Raw genomic sequence first — 18674 nt, forward strand, 5'->3', positions numbered from 1 at the left:
TCTGTAAGAGGACACCAGTGTCTGGTAACCCACAAACCTTGTTTGGTCTCTGTGAGGAGTTCTATTTCACCCAATAGCCGCAGCCTGTCTGTCAACCGTGGTGTGACCACATCAGTCGTTGGATTTTGTGCCAGGGATTCCCATAAGAGGACAGATTGCATTTGTCTGTAAATCTTTCCTTAGATAATGTGCAGTTTCTTTGGTTGTTTTTTTCCCAAAAACAAACATGAAAGGGGTAAAAAATTTTCCGGCTCTTTATTTTGATGTTTGGCAGGAATCTGCTTTGATATATTGAGAGAGGTTTTGGTGTGTGTGATATTCGCTGTTACGCCTTGAACCTCCTGCTGCTGGGCAGACAGAAACCAAGCTCTGTTGCCTCAAGGAACTGTTGTCATAGCAGAACCCCAGAAATAAGAATCAAACTCTTGGCTTTCAGTTTCAAAAGCTAACAGCCAGGAGGAAGATGCAAAACACTGAGAAGAATAGGTGGCCAAGGCGAATCAGTTTTTCCATCGCTGAAGATTAGGTAAATCTACTTGTCCACGACAGAAAAGACTTGAAGAGGGGAACAGTTTAGTGAGGCTGGGGACAAGGGGACCAACTGAAGCAGGGGCTGTCTGTCTCCAGCACCAGGAAGCTTTGATGAACCTCCATGGATCCACTACAGACCCCACACTCTATTCAGAAGCATTCTTCACCTTCCACATAACTTAGGGTCCTTCCCCTCCATGGGCTACTCGTGAGCAACACCGGCCCATACCCCATCTTTTTTCGGCATCTCACTGCTCACTGTGGAGGATTCCCCTTTCAGCAGCCTAGGAAATTTAAGCTGCCAAGAGGCTGCCTTTCCAATTCCTTTTTTCTTCCCTTCAAATCCTAATTGACTGTCTCTGAACGGAAGAATAGTGGGTGCTGGCGGGCCTCTGCTTCTGGTAGTCACACTTCAACTGACCTCAAAGAGATCATAACGCTGTCAGAATATGAAGCTTTTTCTTTTTCTTTCTTTTTCTCTCCAGAAATATGCTTACCCAAGAATATGGGACTAGCTCGATTTACCAAACAACTGCAAATGAACCAATTCGGATGTGTTAATTCTGAATTTTTTTTCCGGTACCGATAAGAACCCAAACTATTCATTGCACTTAAATAAAACGTAATTCAAATGAATCATACCACTTAGCATTAATTAATGTACTAGTTCATTACAGAATCTAATGTCCATGGTCAGTTTCACCAAATCAATTTCAGAGACTGCAGGTCTAGAATTATCTCTCTTCATTTGTACTCTTTCTCCTCACCGGAAGCCAGTATATTAAAACCTGATTTAATTAGATACACTCAGCAGGGGATGGTTGAGCTTTCTTTCATTTGGTCAGTGGAGGATTCTTTATAAATAATCCCAAAATATAAGTTGTTTAACAAAATTAAAAGTTCCTGGGTTGCTCATTAAAAGTCTGATGCTATTGTTCCTAGTTGAGAGATCTTCTAGGCTTCTCTCTTCCAAGGGGCGATTTGAGGACCCAGGATCCTTTCATCTTGTGGCTCCATATTTTGGCTTCCAGGTCACTGTTATGCACTGAATTGTATCTTCCCCAAATTCATATGTTGAAACTCTAGCCCGCAGTTCCTCAGAATGTGACTATAGCTGGAAACAGGGCCTCTAAATATGTGATTAAATTAAAATAAAGCTGCTAGGATGGGCCCTAATCTAATGTGACTGATGTTCTTATAAGAAGAAGAGGAAATTTGGAGATATTGAGACACCAGGGATGTGCACACAGAGGGGAAAGCACATGTGAGAACATGGCGAGAGGGCAGCTGTCTGCCTGCCAGTGAGAGAGGCTTTAGGAGAAACCAAACCTGCCAGCACCTCGGTGATGGGCTTCCAGCCTCCAGAACTGTGAGAAAATACATTTCTGTTTTTTAAGCACCCCCCGTCAGTGATATTTTGTCATGGTAGTCCCAGCAAGCTAATACCTGCACCTCAGCATCATCCAGGGAACGGATGAGTGGAGCGAGAAGCCCATCTGGGAACTCTTTTTGGCCCAAGTCTACAAGTAGTATATCTTTTCCATCTATATTCCTTGGCCCAGAATTTAGTCACAAATGGTGGTGGCTTTATAGTGTTCACTAATAATTAGTGTTTAAATTGTTTATGTCGTAAGTACTTGGATACATATGGTGCATATCATAGTGAAAAAATAAAACAACAACAACAACAAATTGTACTCCAGTGCCTCCAAAGTAGTAGTCTAATACACAGTATAGCCACCCATTTTTCCCTGTATGTTGGGAATCCTAGATTAGAGAGTTAGGGCAGGAAAAACAATCTGCCTACTTGTTTTTAGGTAAGTCTCTCCTATGGTTTGAAATTTGTGTAAGGTATTTTTTGTTATTGTTATTTTATGTTTGTATTTGTAATGAAACAATGCTAAGGACACTGTTTTCATAAAAATACATGATGCACAAATTACAAATTATTATTTTTCTGTTACTAAAGGACATTAGATATTTTTAAGAAGAGATTTAGGTGGTTTTTCTTCTCTTTTCTTTTTTTTCTTTCAGAGACAGGATCTCACTGTGTTGCCCAGACTGGAGAGCAGGGGTGTGATTATAGCTTACTGTGACTTTGAACTCCTGAGTTTGGACTCACACAGTCCTCCTGCATTAGCCTCACAAGCAACTGGGACTACAGGCACATGCCACCATACCTGGCTTTTTTTCTTTTTTTGGTAGAAATGGGATCTCACTATGTTGCCCAGGCAGGCCTTGAACAATTGGCCTCAAGGGATCCTGCTGCTTCAGTCTCCCGAAGTGCTAGGATTACAGGTGTGAGCCACCGTGCCTAGCTTGTTTTGACTTTCTATAAATCTTCTGAAAATAACCAACTACATTTCTTTAACAAAATCACACTTTTTCCTATAATTTTTCAAAATTGGTGTCTTGCTGCAAGCGTGCATACTCATTTTCTCCACCTTTTTTATTTTTTTTTTCTCACAAAAAGACAACTGCAAAGATGTCCAGAAATCAGTAGTTGACCAAAAGCCTTTTTCATGCTTTCGGGTTTATGTTTGGGCCATGCCATGTCTGCCGGAGAATGGTAGGGCTCCTGAGGTCTGAATTATGGTTTCCACTGAAGCCTGAGACCATTGCCTTACAGAAGCTTATTCAGAAATACACTCTATTAGAAGCAAAATTGTGTAGTAATTAAGGGTAAAGACTCTGATTTCAAATCCACCACTTAATAGCTGGACAATTTACTTAACCTCTCTGTGGTGCAGTTTTCCCCATGTGTAAAGTGGGAATAACACTAGACCTGCCTCATAGAGTTGCTGTGCTGATGAAAGGAGTTAATATATAGAAAGAACTTAAAACAGCACCTGCTGGGCAGTAAGTGCTACCTAAGTGTTTGCTACTATTATTACTACTAATCAGCTAGGTAATATCTTCCATGGACTTAAGTCTGCCATTGTTTTTCTGTGTTAGCATCACATTTTCTGGGAAGAGTAGAAACTATTGGTGTGGGGAAAAAACTAATGTGTTAATTTCAAAAATGAGGCCAGTTGCACAAGAGGCCTAAATGAGAAAATAAGTGCCTGTCTTGGAGATTCACAAGTCCGAGCACGCTTCCTAACAGGTGCCTCAGAATGCTACTCCTTTAGAAAAGATTCACACTGAAAACCCATTGTCACAATCACAGTTAGTGAACCAATCATCTTGCTGAGTGCTCCTAGACCCGCCCAAAGGGAAAGTCCAGGGATGGTGTTGAAATTCCCTTCTGAGCTAGAGGGCTGTTTTAACAGAGAAAGGAATCTATAATTGGCAAGAAAGACCAAGCTTAATCCCAAGGCAGTCGGATAAGTCTGGAGGTCTGAGATCACAGAATGTCTAGGCCAAGACTTGCCCAGTCAGAATGAAACATGTTTCTGGAGGTAGGTAAATGAGATTAGGGAAGGCGAAGACACAACTATTTATCAAGTAATCTTTTCTTCCTTAACGTTCCACAAAGAATTGTTGTGGGGCCTGATAAGACACATGTGGGAGACTAAAAGCTTAATGACACTCAGCTTTTGCCAACCTAGTTCTCACTGTGTGCTTGGGAGAAGGATTCCTACTCTTGGATTTCTGTCGCTTCTTCCCCACTCCGGTGTGACTTTCTGGGTGAGCCATCTCTGCCTCCTCACTGAAATAAGTGAACCAGAGAAAGTTCCCCAATGTGGGTGGATTTAGAAAAAGATATGCGTGTGGGGAGAATGACTGAACACCTTGTATATGGGGTGATGCAGTGGTGGTCCCCTGAAGCAGTAACCGCTGTAGCAGGCTTACCATGTTGGGCCCTGATACTGCAATGTTGTGTGAACTTGGACCAATTAATGTGAAGTTTCAATGTTATTATTTGAAAAATAGGTAGTGTAAAATCTGCAATAGCTGGATTAAAAGCAAAATTTCTAGTTCCACAGGTGGAGGTTGAAGGAAGATGTTTTTCTCTAAGTGCATGGGGCCTTTATACAGATAAGCTAGCTGCGTGGGATATGAGTAAAACAAAAATTCAGATGCTGCTTCCAGTCTTTTTTAGTTTAGCAGGAAAAAAGACAGAAGGGAGAAAGGCTGTAGTTTTCCTCCACTTCATTAGTGACCTGGGGAAATGGAGGGGGCACTGTTCCAGCAGCTCACTGGTGCCTAAAATCTGTTTACTCACAAACTTTTGATACCAAATGTGTGTGGGTTTCTCTTCCCCTCACATTAAGCAGTTCTCTAGTTCTTCGGACAACAACTGGGTGATCTACAATTCCATTCAAGTCTGATAATAATTACCTGGAGTTAGTGCAGGCCCGTAGTTAACGGCTAAGTCCCACAAAACTGGCCTCACTTCAAATGCCAATCACATGGCCTGGGTTGCACCTGCACTTTGGTTCTGATTAACTGGCTATAAATCAGGGGTTTCCATGCCCTTCTCCTCATGTTTGAGAATTTGCTGGAAAAATGTAGGAAAACCCTTTACTTACATTTACTGGTTTGTTATAAAGGATACAACTCAGAATAGCCAAATGAAGAGACACACAGGGCAAGCTACAGCAAACGGGTTCCCTATTCCGCCAGCACCTCCATGAGTTCACTAACCTCAAAGCTCCCTGAAGCCCCTTGTTTAGGGGTTTTTAGGAATGATGGATTAAATCTTTGGCCATTAGTGGTTGAACTCAATCTCTGGCTCTCTCTTCTCCCTGAAGATCAGGGTGTGAAACTGAAAGTTCTAATCCTGTAATCATGCGTTGGGCTTTCTGGCAAAGCACTCCCATCCTGAGGCTGTCTAGGAGCCGCTAGTCATGAGTCATCTCATTAACATATAGAAAGACACTCTTTTTTAAGAAAAATTGTTTATTTATTTATTTATTTTAGTTGTTGTTGTTGTTTGAGATGGAGTCTCACTCTCTTGCCGAGACTGGAATGCAGGGGCGAAACCTGGATTCACTGCAACTTCTGCCTCCCAGGTTCAAGCTATTCTCGTGCCTCAGCCTCCTGAGTAGCTGGGACTACAGCTGTGTGCCAACACACCCAGCTAATTTTTGTAGTTTTAGTAGAGACGGGGTTTCATCATGTTGGCCAGGCTGGTCTCGAAATCCTGGCCCCAAGTGACCCATCCACCTTGTCCTCCCAAAGTTCTGGCATTACAGGCTTGAGTGCCCGGCCCTTAACTTTTATTTTAAGTTCAGGGGTACAAGGGCAGGTGTGTTACATAGGTAAACTTGTGTCATGGGGCTTGGTGTACAGATTCTTTCATCACCCAGGTATTAAGCCTAGTATCTGTTAGTTATTTTTCCTGGTCCTCTCCCTCCTCCCACCTCGCCACCTAGTAGGCCCGAGTGTGTATTTTTCCCCTCTAGGTATCCATGTGTTCGCATGATTTAGCTGTAACTTATAAGTGAAGATATGTGGTATTTAGTTTTCTGTTCCTGGGTTAGTTTGCTAAGGATAATGGCCACCAGCTCCATCCATGTCCCTGCAAAGAACATGATCTCATTCTTTTTTATGGCTGCATAGTATTCCACAGGGTACACGTGCCACATTTTCTTTACTCGGTCTGTCACTGATAGGCATTTAGGTTGATTCCATAGCTTTGCTATTGTGAATAGTGCTGCAAGGAACATATGTGTGCATGTATCTTTATAACAGAACTGTTTATATTCCTTTGGATATATACCCAGTAATGGGATTGCTGGGTCGAATGACATTTCTGTCTTTAGGTCCAAAAAAACCACTCTTAGTCGTGCCAGAGATTCTATGGGTCTTAGAAGCTCATGTGTCAGGAACTGTGGACTAAGACTAAATATATATATTTTTATTGTAGTACATTGGCTCTGTTCATCCAGTTAGAAGAACAGCATTTCTTCAGGGGCATGTCAACAGAGACACGACATAGGGAAGGTACAGAATTCTGTATGCCTGGATGCATTGCGAGCTGGCCTGAAGAGATGCACACGGGTTCTTCCTAGAGGCTGTGGAGATGTGGTCCTGATTCTTACTGTTGGGTCCAGGCATTGGGGCCTGAAATTCCTACCACAGGAATAAAAAAAGAAAGTTCATTCATATTCAGATAGTTCTAAGCTGGTAAGTGCGTTTCTATTCAAATACCTGCATTATTTTCAAGGTGCATTAGCCCATTTATGTGTAATGCCTGTGGTTTCAACTAGCTCAGGGGCATTCTGATAACTGGAAAGAAAGCTGTTTACCAGGTGGTTTATGTCAGGTGACTTTGCCAATAAACCTGTCTTGAAAGGTTGCTGGAGGGATTATGTGAAACAGCATATCAAGATTCTAAACAGTGCCTGCTACATTAAGTGCTGGATGGTGACTAAGACATACTCAGTCCCTCTCCTTATGATCCTTATGGTTTAGTGAGAAAATGGAAAAGTAAACACGTCATTTCATTCTCATTCTAATTGGCCAGGGTTGTAATGCAGAGTAATATCTGAAGAACTCCTGTAAATTGTATGCTAAATTAAGCTTAAGTGAGCACATACTATTTTCTAGGGCTCAAGTCCAAAGGATTCATTAAATTTTTCAAGGTCTCCTTGGCTCAAAGGAGTTTAATGATCATTCTTTAGAAGTAGATGAAAAGCACCCCAAATTATCTTATGAAACACATTATTTTCCTGTTTTCCAATTCATTTTCTGAAAGCTAGCATTACATTTTATAAAAGCCAATAAAGATATTTCAAAAGTAAAACTATAGGCTGATTTTACTTATGGGTATAGATGTAAAAACGAGGTCAGGAGATCGAGACCATCCTGGCTAACACGGTGAAACCCCGTCTCTACTAAAAAATACAAAAAACTAGCCGGGCGAAGTGGCGGGCGCCTGTGGTCCCAGCTACTCGGGAGGCTGAGGCAGGAGAATGGCGTGAACCCGGGAGGCGGAGCTTGCAGTGAGCTGAGATCCGGCCACCGCACTCCAGCCTGGGCGACAGAGCCAGACTCAGTCTCAAAAAAAAAAAAAAAAAAAAAAAAAAAAAAAAAATTCTAGATCAAATATTCACAAACCAAATGCAGTATTGCATTAGAAGAATAGACATTGGTGTGACAGTTGGAGCTGAGGAACCGCAGTGGCGTCTTTGCATTCTCCACTCTGGCTGGCGGGTGAAGAGATGGTGTGAAGAGTGGCTGGTTGCTGCGGCACAGTGCTATATTGAAGCTCTGGAACAAGAATTGGTTTGACCTGTGGTCAAATGGTACCTGACCTGTTGTGATGAGCAGACTCGGCAGAGTGTTGAGGATAAGGTCCACATGCAAGTGGAATGCCTCAGCATCCCCACCGGGCAGGAATGTCAGGATAGTCAGCCTCTGGATGGAAAGTCAAAAGACTGCATACTGCCAGGAGCGGTGGCTCACGTCTGTAATCCCAGCACTTTGGGAGGTCGAGGCAGGCAGATCACTTGAGGTCAGGAGTTCAAGACCAGCCTGGCCAATGTGGTGAAACCTTGTCTCTCCTAAAAATACAAAATTTAGCCAGTCATGGTGGCACACACCTATAATCCCAGTTAGTTGGGAGGCTGAGGCAGAAGAATTGCTTGAACCTGGGAGGTGGGGGTTGCAGTGAGCCGAGATCATGCCACTGCACTCCAGCCTGGGTGACAGAATGAGAGTCTGTCTCAAAAAAAAAAAAAAAAAATATATATATAAAATATATTGTATAATTTATAATAAATAATATTTATGCATTATATAATTATACTTAATATATTTATATTAATTGTATTAATGTAATATTTAAAAATAATTATATAATATATAATATTCTTATTAAAATATATATTGATATATATTTTATATATATGGAAAAAGACTGCATGCTGCAGATTGTTAGGTGAGATGGGAAAGCGATTAGTCTTTGTGTAGAAAACACAGGTGATTGCTTGGCCTGGAAATTTACACTCCAAGATTCCAGGACAAACACAGCCTATGTGGGCTCCACCGTCATGATTCATGAGACACCCGTGGTTTCCTCCCCCATGCTGCTCCAGCCACTGAGGAATAGGGCCGTGAGCCATACAGTGGTGTGTGCCCGCCAGGAACTCAAACTGTCTATGCTGCTAATGGACAGGCATATGCTGTGCCCTGCCAGGACTCCTATGCAGGACTTGATGGACAGCAGCCTGCTAACCAAGTCATCATTCAAGAGTGATATCCAGACAATGACAGTGACCTGGCACTGGGCATGTTGGTGGGAGTGGCTATGGTCATGGCCGTAGGGTCTCTGTTCTGGGTCTTCTAGAGGCTGTAAGATCTTGATGTGCATAGCTTCTCATAACCCTGTGTGCAGTAATATGATTTACAGGGCATTTCTGTTTGTGACAAATGTTTTTAACAATAATTTTAATCGTTCCTTTGAAAGTAGTGACATCATAATTGTAACTAATCCACATAAGTACAACAGAGAAAGGTTTGAACTGTGGTATTTTTTTCTTTTTTTTTTTTCTTTTTTTTTGAGACGGAGTCTTGCTCTGTCGCCCAGGCTGGATTGCAGTGGTGCGATCTCAGCTCACTGCAACCTCTGCCTCCAGGGATCAAGTGATTCCCCTGCCTCAGCCTCCCGAGTAGCTGGGATTACAGGCACGTGCCACCACGCCTGGCTAATTTTCGTATTTTTAGTAGAGATGGGGTTTCACTATGTTGACCGGGATAGTCTTGATTTCCTGACCTTGTGATTTGCCCACCTCGGCCTCCCAAAGTACTGGGATTACAGGCGTGAGCCACCGTGCCCGGCCAGAACTGTGCTATTTTGTTCAAACATGGGCTCTCCAGGGCACTGGCTCATTCTAGGACCGTCCTTCTGGAAGTCTCAGAATACTTTATTTGAGCATACCTGTTTTGAAAGGGATTTTCTTTTTAGAGTTAGGCTTAAAGGGTAATTTGTTTTCATGTTATGCCAGTAATATAGTGTTGTATGAGTCATGAGTGATTGTGGCAAGAAAATCTACAGCTCCTTTCCATTTAAGGTTTTCAAACCACAGACCAGAACTGGTTTCACGTTACCTTAGGAGTTGTAGATTGGTAAGCTTCTGGTTAGTTCTCCAAGGCTGTGGTGTGAGAGCCCCCCAATCTGCCTTCTGGGGCCCCACAGGCCCCCAGCAAGGGTAACTCCTCAGGACGACAGGGTACAGCCCGCATTTGAAAAACGATGCTTCAGAAATCTCCCTAACCCTAGCTTCCTTTTTTAATTTCTTTTTTTTCTTTTCTTTTCTTTTTTTTTTTTTTTTTTGAGACTGAGTCTCGCTCTGTCACCCAGGCTTGAGTCTTGCTCTGTCACCCAGGCTTGAGTGCAGTGGCACGATCTAGGCTCACTGCAACCTCTACCTCCCGGGTTCAAGCAATTCTCTGCCTCAGCCCCCTGAGTAGCTGGGATTACAGGCCTGTGCCACCATGCCTGGCTAATTTGTTTTGTGTTTTTTTTTTTTTAGTAGAGATGGGGTTTCACCATCTTGGCCAGGCTGGTCATGAACTCCTGACCTCATGACTCACCCTCCTTGGCCTCCCAAAGTGCTGGGATTACAGGCGTAAGCCACTGCGCCCGGCCCTTAGCTTCTTATTCTCAGGTTATTCTTGTATGGTTTTGGTAGCCATATTTGGAAAACATATCCCACATTAGGAATTGATTTGAGCTTCTGAGTTTTAGGGTTTTATCCTTTAAAACTTGGAGAAGCCAGAACAATAACAAACAAGCGTGTGGAGGCAGATTCGCTTTATTCAGAGAGAGCTATTCGAGTGTGTGTCTGCCTGGGTTTTGCATCGCTGCCTAAGCCTCCTTATAGCCTATTTTTCTACTTGTTGAGAGAGTAGTATTAGAAGAAAGTCGGGGGAGTGCAGGAGAGCCTTAGTTAGAGCGTTTCCATTTCAGGCCTTCTGGGGGGTTGGACTGTGGGGGGATTGCTCTCTCCTGTCCCTCTGAAGGCCCACAGGAGCGGGGCCCTGTGGCTGTCCACCGAGTACCAGGACAGACCATAGCTGAGCAAACTTGGATTATGGATGGGAAATGGGGCCCAGGGGCCCTCAGGACACATGGACTGGCTCAAGGTACCACTTGGTCTGGCCAGGACCCCAGCCTTGCTTTTGTTCTTGATCCCTACGTGATAGAGAAGCTTAGAACATGAAATTTTGAGCCCCAAAATGTGTGTCTCTGGAAAACCCAGTCTTGCCTTTCTGTCCAATGCTCTTATTTCCAATATTAGGAAGTATGTATTGCAAATATTCACGTTTCTGTTATTTCATGTTTTCAAGCTCTGAATTATTCTGCTTTTCTGTCCTGCATGCTTTAAACATGTGATTTTACAAAGGCAATTTAGCTGAGTGAATATCTCTGCCCCACGCTCCATATGGTCCTGTTTTCCCTAACGTACGTTCCAGGTAGCATGGACGTGTTATTTTGCCCAACTAATTACATACATGCTGTCTTGCTTTGCTGCTCAGCCACTTCCCTCTGAGGCCAACTTACGTAAGATTCCATATGAAACCAGACGCCAGAAAAACCGAGCGGTGACCACAAGTCTGTTTTTATCGCCAATCCTAGGGGACTTGGTGACATGAGATTGTCTGTTCCTAGCTGGAAGGATGTGTGTTTATGTCATCTCTGGATAGATGCAATGTATGCCAACGCTAGTGTCCATGGTTTAAAATGTTGCTTGGAGGATTTTCCATCCTGTATAATAAGAATGGCTTTGTTCAGATTATAATCGTTATTAAAGCTGTACGTACACTTTACTGAAAAACTATGAACAGTTTTTCATGTTGCACTGATGGTAATTTTGGACTTGGAATTACTGGGAGGGAATTACAGGAACCAGAGAGTACTGACTTTCGCTGCTGAAATGCTCTCGAAGCAGACGTCTCCCTGTGCCCCATGGCTGCTTCTGGCTGAACCGGGTAAGATGTGGACTGAAGCTTGGGCACCTGTGTGTGTCCCCTCCCCAGTCCCCACCCCCGGGGGGCCAGCCTCATTAGGCAGCCATAGTTGAGCCTGGAAATTCACTGTCATTAGTGACTTGCTCCTGGTCTGAAATGCATACTGGGGATAAGGTGGGCTCAGATACTTCATTTTCTTGGCCATAAGTCCCACATATGCCAACATTTTGGTAGTCTCAGTTTCTCAACGATGTCCTTTGTTTACAGTGCTATGCTTAGTAATTCCAAGTCAAGAAGTGAGTGAGTTAGAAGAAACTTCTGTTCAGTTCTGAGTAAGCATTTTATTTCCATGTGTAGCTTTTTTTTTTCTTTGAGACAGAGTCTCGCTCTGTGGCCCAGGCTGGAGTGCAGTGGCACGATCTTGACTCGCTGCAAGCCCCACCTCCCGGGTTCACGCCATTCTCCTTCCTCAGCCTCCTGAGTAGCTGGGACTACAGACGCCCACAACCTCGCCTGGCTAATTTTTTGTATTTTTAGTAGAGATGGGTTTTCACTATGTTAACCAGGATGGTCTCAATCTCCTAACCTCACGATGCGCCTGCCTCGGCCTCCCAAAGTGCTGCGATTACGAGTGTGAGCCACCACACCCGGCTTCCATATGTACTTTTAAATAATGATCCATACCATGAAGAAGTTGGCCATTGACATTACCTATATGCTAATCTGATTGTGCTTTTAGCTCTGTTTTTTTCATTCCTTGAGTCAACTTCAGGGTCTTGGATATTAAAGAGAAGAGGGAGAACTGTGGTTAATATCTTGGATCATAATTTGTGAACAAGGCCAGACTTCGCCCATTTTAGGCCATCCAGAACTCATTGTAGCACCTGGATCATAAGAAGATTCTCAGTTGAGACAAAATGACCCAAGTTTATTTTCCATATCAAGTTTTGATCCTGCAGAATATTTCTTTTTCCTTCCCTAGTGTATGTAGGTACAAGCCATGGAATGCAGTTCCACTTTCTCCCCGGAACTGACCTTTCTGTAATTGCTTTCTGTCTCCAGTATTCTCTTGTGTCTACGGAACTGATTTTTTTCCCCTACATATGCAAATTATACGTTTGTAAGCAAAAATGTCAATATATTAAAGTGTTAACATTAAAGCAAAAGAAAAAAAAAAGAAGAATAAATACCAAGAGTAAGTAGATTTATTCTGGAATGCAAGAATTGTTCAACATTTAAAAAACTATAAATAATAATCAGTTACAGTAACAAATTAAAAGAGAAAACCTGTAAGATTATATTAATAAATATTTAAAGGCATGTGATAATTCAATATTCATTTCAGAGAAAAAAGCTACCTAAATATGATAAGATTTGCCAAAACCCAAAAGCAAATACCATGCCAAGTATTACAGAACAAAAAAAGTTAACTGAATTAAAATGAGGAATAAGGCAGATACACTTGTTATTTCCACTTATTTATTACTCCCACATTGTTTTGGAGGCTCTAGGTAATGCAATAGAAGGTGAGATGATTTGCATAAATATTGAAAAAGGAAAGGACAATACTAGAATCAATAAGTGAATTCAGCAAGTCATTCGGACTTATTTGTCCTTTGCTGTTATTTATTGAATGATATGACATTTTAAGTAAATGTAAGTTTTGTGTTTTTACATTAACAGATTTAAAAATCCTTTCCTTTAAATTTAGGATTTTGCATCTCTGCTTAGAAATGACTTCTTCATGCTTAGAAATGACTTCCCGGGATTTCTTCTAGTAGTTTTATGATTTTATGTTTAAACATTCGATTCATCAGGAAGTTACTTTTGGCTTGTGAGGAGAGATTGGGCTTAAGATTTATTTATCTTCAAAGTATTTTAGTTATTACATGACACACTTTTTCCCATTGATTTGAAATGCCAACATGGCACAAATTTCATTCTAGAATGCAGCTAGGTCTGTTTCTGGACTCTGTACCTCTGTTTTCTGCTTTTGCAGTTTGAAGATATTTTCATTATTGTAGCTGCATTTTATGATTTACTACCTGGAGGAGTGAGTTTCTAGGGAGAAATTGTCAGCATTTTTAAATAGTGAAGGGAGGTACTAGCAGGGAGGTTAGTGATGTTACACAAGGGTGTATTTATTTGTTTTTAGAGATGGGTTTGTGCTTTGTTGGCCAGGTGGTCTTGAACTCTTGACCTCGAGCAGTTCTCCTGCCTTGACTTCCCAAAGTGCTGGATTACAGGCAGGAACCACCATACCTGGCCAGAAGGTTGTATTTAGATGACAGATCCCTGAAGAGGTGGGGTGGGGAATAAGGGAGGTGCAGGGGGTTGACAGGGTAGTGGGGAATGGTTTCCAGAGCCAGGTTGGGGTGTTAGCCTTGACCAGGAGGAAAGGTACTCTGACACTGTGAAGAGACAGAGAGAGGGAAGGCTGGCGTTAGCAAGCTCACAGCCCTTCCAGGAGAAAGACCCTTCATCTTGCTCCTAATGCTGGTCTTAGGTAGCCATATTTGTGACTGTGAGTCCCTGTCCATCCCAAGCATCCCCAATTAAATCAGGAAGGCCCTGTTACCGGAAAGGGGTCCCCATCCAGACCCCAAGAGAGGGCTCTTGGATCTCGCACAAGAAAGAATTCAGGAAGAGTAAAGCGAAAGCAAGTTTGTTAAGAAAGTAGAGGAATAAAAGAATGGCTACTCGGTAGACAAAGCAGTCCCTGGGGCTGCTGGTTGCCCGTTTTTATGATTATTTCTTGGTTATATGCTAAACAAAGGGTGGATTATTCATGCCTTCCCTTTTAGACCATATAGGGTAACTTCCTGACATTGCCATGGCATTTGTAAACTGTCATGGCGCAGGTGGGAGTGTGGCAGTGAGGATGACCAGAGGTCACTCTTGTCACCATCTTGGTTTTGATGGGTTTTGGCTGACTTCTTTACTGCAAGCTGTTTTATCAGCAAGGTCTTTATGACCTGTAGCTGTGCTCACCTTCTAACTCATCCTGTGACTTAGAATGTCTGACCATCTGGGAATGTAGCCCAGTAGGTCTCAGTCTTATTTTTACCCAGCCGCTATTTAAGATGGAGTTGCTTTGGTTCAAATGCCTCTGACAACCAGAGCATGGCAGCCATTCCAGAACAAGCAGACTGTGAAGTGACGTGACATGAAGAGCTCTTTTCCAAACATGAGGAAGAGAATTCAGTCAGAATCTCTAGTGTATTGATTTGCTGGAACACTCATTGCCAAGTTCTAGATTTTCTTTATGTAGAAAACACAGACTCACAGTGCGAACAAAGCAAGTTTTAATGCTTCCCCGCTTCCTCCCCAGGCCCAGAGGGAGTGAAGGAGAGCAGTGTTCCTGTCCAGAAGTGGGTCAAGGATTGAAATTTCTTACCACTGGGTTCAGGAGCTAGCTCTCATCAGGGATTGCAGGTCCTAGAAGATGCTGGGTCTTACCTGATGGAATCGGAGAGAAAGTCCAATAGCTTGGTCTCAGCGGGGCCTCAGCCCCAAGAGACTGAGTGGATGTCCTTTTCCTCCAGACTGCTGGGGGCAGCAAGTTCCATATGTATATTTTGCTAACATTTTTCTTCCTGAGAGTTTACCTTCATGCAAATCTTCCTGAAGGGTGTTTTCCCTGGGTCTAACCCCTGATATCAAAGCAAATGGTAGACGGCGCGGTGGCTCACGCCTGTAATCCCTGCACTTTAGGAGGCCAAAGTGGTCTCAAACACCTGAGGTCGGGTATTTCAGACCAGCCGGGGCAATGTGGCAAAACCCCGTCTCTACTAAAAACACAACAAGCTGGGTTTGGTGGTGGGCGCCTATAACTTCAGCTACTCTGAAGACTGAGGCAGGAGAAAGAATGGCTTGAACCTGGGAGGCCAACCTGGGCAAAAAGTGAGACTGTTTCAAAAAAAAAAAAGAAACGAAAGCAAACGGCAGCAGTGGGTGGGAGTGTTGAGAAAGTGAATACTGATGGGCTCTTTTGCAAACCAGAGAGGTTTCAGTTGAAGGAGGAAATAATCATGTTGTTTATTTGTTTCTCATCTGTCAGCTAATCAAGTGATTTGTTTCAATGACAGATGAACTAAGAAAGTTACTTATTTCCAGTGGTAAAGCATTCACAATAATTTTATCTTATCAGTAAAACTGAGAAGTTGTTCAGTGAATTGAATATCATTTCTACGCCCAAATTCCTTCCCATTGCTATTTATGTGAACAAGTTTTCACAGCTGTATATATATATATGAAAATAGAAATAAAATCAATGCCACTTAGTCTCAGGCTATCATCTACAGATACATTAAAAATTGCAAAAACACTCTAAAGTATTAAACAAATAGTACCATTCACTTTTCAGGAGCTTCATTGTCAATGTATTTCCTTTATATTTACTTTCTGTTTAATGACTTAAAATATGTAATATTTAGGTACTTTGATCAACTGTTCACTGAAAACAATGGTAAAGATAATTTAATCCAGAAAAAAATTTAAATACCTTTAAGATCAAAGTAAATTTTTTTAACTTTCAGTTTTTTAAAATTTCACCTATTTTTGTTATAGAAACATAAGGAAGTTCAATAAAAGACTTTTAGACAGAAAACCACATTCCATTAGGATATAATTCTGTAGGGAACGTGGAAGGGCAGAGGTCTGGAGCCGGCGTCTGTGAACTCCCTTTGCCCCCAGGCCCTCAGGCCTTGCCCTCCATGCTGAGATTTAGAGGCTGGAGGCCCTAATGACTGCTGATCTCATATCAGGTGAGAGCTCATCTCCTTGATGACAACAGGCATCATTAAGCCCTAATTACTCAGGCCACAGGTAGCTGGTATCTGTTATTTAAAGGAAAACAAAATACATTTTCCTTCTTCTTTGGCAGAACAGGAAGCAAGGCCATGTGCTGAGAAGGAGGAGCCAGCACAGGGTGGAGTGGTGAAGGGCCGCTCTGCCCTAGCAGCGTCTCAATGGTGAGCCTATATGTATTTCCCACTGGGCACAGCATAGCGTCAGGGATTGAGGGGTCTGTGTGTGTGATTTGCTTATTTGCTTCACAAAGTCATTCTGGACCTCAGTTGAGAGAGAGAGGCTCTGATTCTTTAACTGGTGGCCCCAGGCCCCAGCACCCACTCTGCAGATAGGGAAAGAGAGGAACATTTGTGGGAGGTTTGGATAAGCCTGGTCCAGAGAAGAGGCACATCATTTAACATATTTATTTTTTTATTTTTTGAGATGGTCTCGCTCTGTTGCCCAGGTTGGAGTGCAATGGTGCGATCTCGGCTCACTGCAGCTTCTGCCTTCCTGGTTCAAACGATCCTCTCACCTTAGCCCCCCAACTAGCTGGGACTACATGTACATGCCACCGTACCTGGCAAATTTTTTTTTTTTTTTTTGGTATTTTTTTGTAGAGACAGAGTTTCACTATATTGCCTAGACTTGTCTCAAACTCTTGAGCTCAAGTGATCCACCTGCCCTGGCTTCCTAAGGGCTGGGATTACAGGCATGAGCCACCATGTCTAGCCTTTTGTTTTTTTTGTTTTTTTGTTTTTTACTTTAAACGTTTTAGACATTTCCAACAATAATGAGCTTGAAGGAGCACATCACTTCTGCTCACACTCCATGACTTGAACTTGGTAGTTTGTGGCTTTCCTGGGGGTCCTGGAAGAAGGAGATGCTGGTTGGCTCCTCAGCTAGCTGTCTCTGCTCTACGGGGATAGAAGGTTTAAAGACAGCTGAGAAGGTTGGAAATAGCCACTGCAGCATGAGGAGAACAGCTGACCAGGAAACACAAGCCTGGTGGGCAGCATTAATGGCCAGCTGCAGTCTGTGGGGTGGTGGGCTTTCCTCCAGCAGCCTCCAACTATGCCCCTACGAATGTCAATAGGAGAGGAGTTGGTTAGATCGAGCTTGTGGTTTCAGGGGAGGGGCATGTCAAGGGGACAAGGGGGCAAGGGAATTGAAGATCTTGGCAGGAAAGAATCTGAGGAACTACCATGTCTTCAGTAGATAAGGAAGAGAGTGGTCATGGCAGATGGGCAAAAAAGAAAGGACTCAAGTATCTAGAGGTCTCGATGAAACTGAAGAAGAGATGGAGTGGATGGAAGAGAATGAGAGCTGGGAGGCAGGAGATCATCTTGCAAGTGGAGTGTGTTTGAATGTAAGGTTTTGGAGTTAGGACCACCTTAGGTAGAGCTGAGATGCTGAGTGTGGCCAAGAGAGGGAGGGGTAGGGTGGAATGAAGGTGATTTTTTTCCCTCTTACTTCTTTGTTTCCCAGACACCACCCAAATGGGTACTGGGTCTCAGTACATGCTTGTTATTTTAGCCTTAAATGATCTGAATCAGAAGCAGTAAAATATAATGACTAAGAAGATTTGGCCTGTAAGATATTTAAAAATTTTTTTTTGGTGGTGTGGCTTTGTATAACAGAAAAAATACGTTAAAACACACAGCTTTTTTCAGTCTTTTAACCCTTTTCCATATATATGGCATTGTATTTTATGTAAGTAAAAAAGTAAAACATACTGTCACAAGCAGGTGTGGTGTCAGTTTCCCAAGATGTAAAATTAAACTCTGTCTTGTGAGTGGATGGAAATGAAACCCCGCCTACTTCAACCTGTGCAGTTACACTGTACGTGCCATAATCCACATGGTTTAACGTGAATGGTTAGCAAATGAAAAGTAAGAACAACAGTGTTAATGCCTGAGATCTCATGTCATTAGATAATATTAGTAGGGTCCTGTTACCGAAATGAGAGCTTTAGAGGGCCTAATTAGAAATACCACTAATGATTTAAACACTAAAAATTAAGTGGTAGTTTTGTATTTTAGTTAAATCTAGTCAAGTTTTTCCTTTTTCCTATCAAGTCTTATCAGGTGTTAGCTAGGGAGTCTGGCCAGGTAGAAAGAGCTGATGTAATTATTTTGACTCATGTAGGCCAGAAAGCCTACCTACCCAACAGGTGAAAAAGTCTGTATCTCTCAGGTATAAGGATTGGTGAAATCCGTAATGAGATTGCCCCTAGAAGATTCTATCTATACACAGGTCACTGTGCTCTTTCTCACTATATTCAAGCACAGCTTTAAAATCAGTTGCAAAAATATATTTCTTTATGTTGACTTCAAATAGTCATTTGAGCAATAAATAGAATCCAAGAAACTGACCTTCCATTGGGTGTGTTACTTTGCCACTTCCTTATTCCTTTTCTACGTATAATTGCTAGTCCTCAGTGAGAAGGTGGAGCTTACTGATTCAAAACTTCCTCTCCATGAACTTCA

At 42.5% G+C, this 18674-nt stretch overlaps 1 pseudogene; it reads left to right on the top strand.

The window, feature by feature from the left end:
- The first annotated feature begins 2155 nt into the window (after positions 1-2155).
- On the top strand, positions 2156-8770 carry LOC112611330 (annotated as a pseudogene).
- Positions 8771-18674: the final 9904 nt, after the last annotated feature.

This window comes from Theropithecus gelada, chromosome 18 (assembly GCF_003255815.1).
Source record: "Theropithecus gelada isolate Dixy chromosome 18, Tgel_1.0, whole genome shotgun sequence".
Taxonomy (NCBI): Eukaryota; Metazoa; Chordata; class Mammalia; order Primates; family Cercopithecidae; genus Theropithecus; species Theropithecus gelada.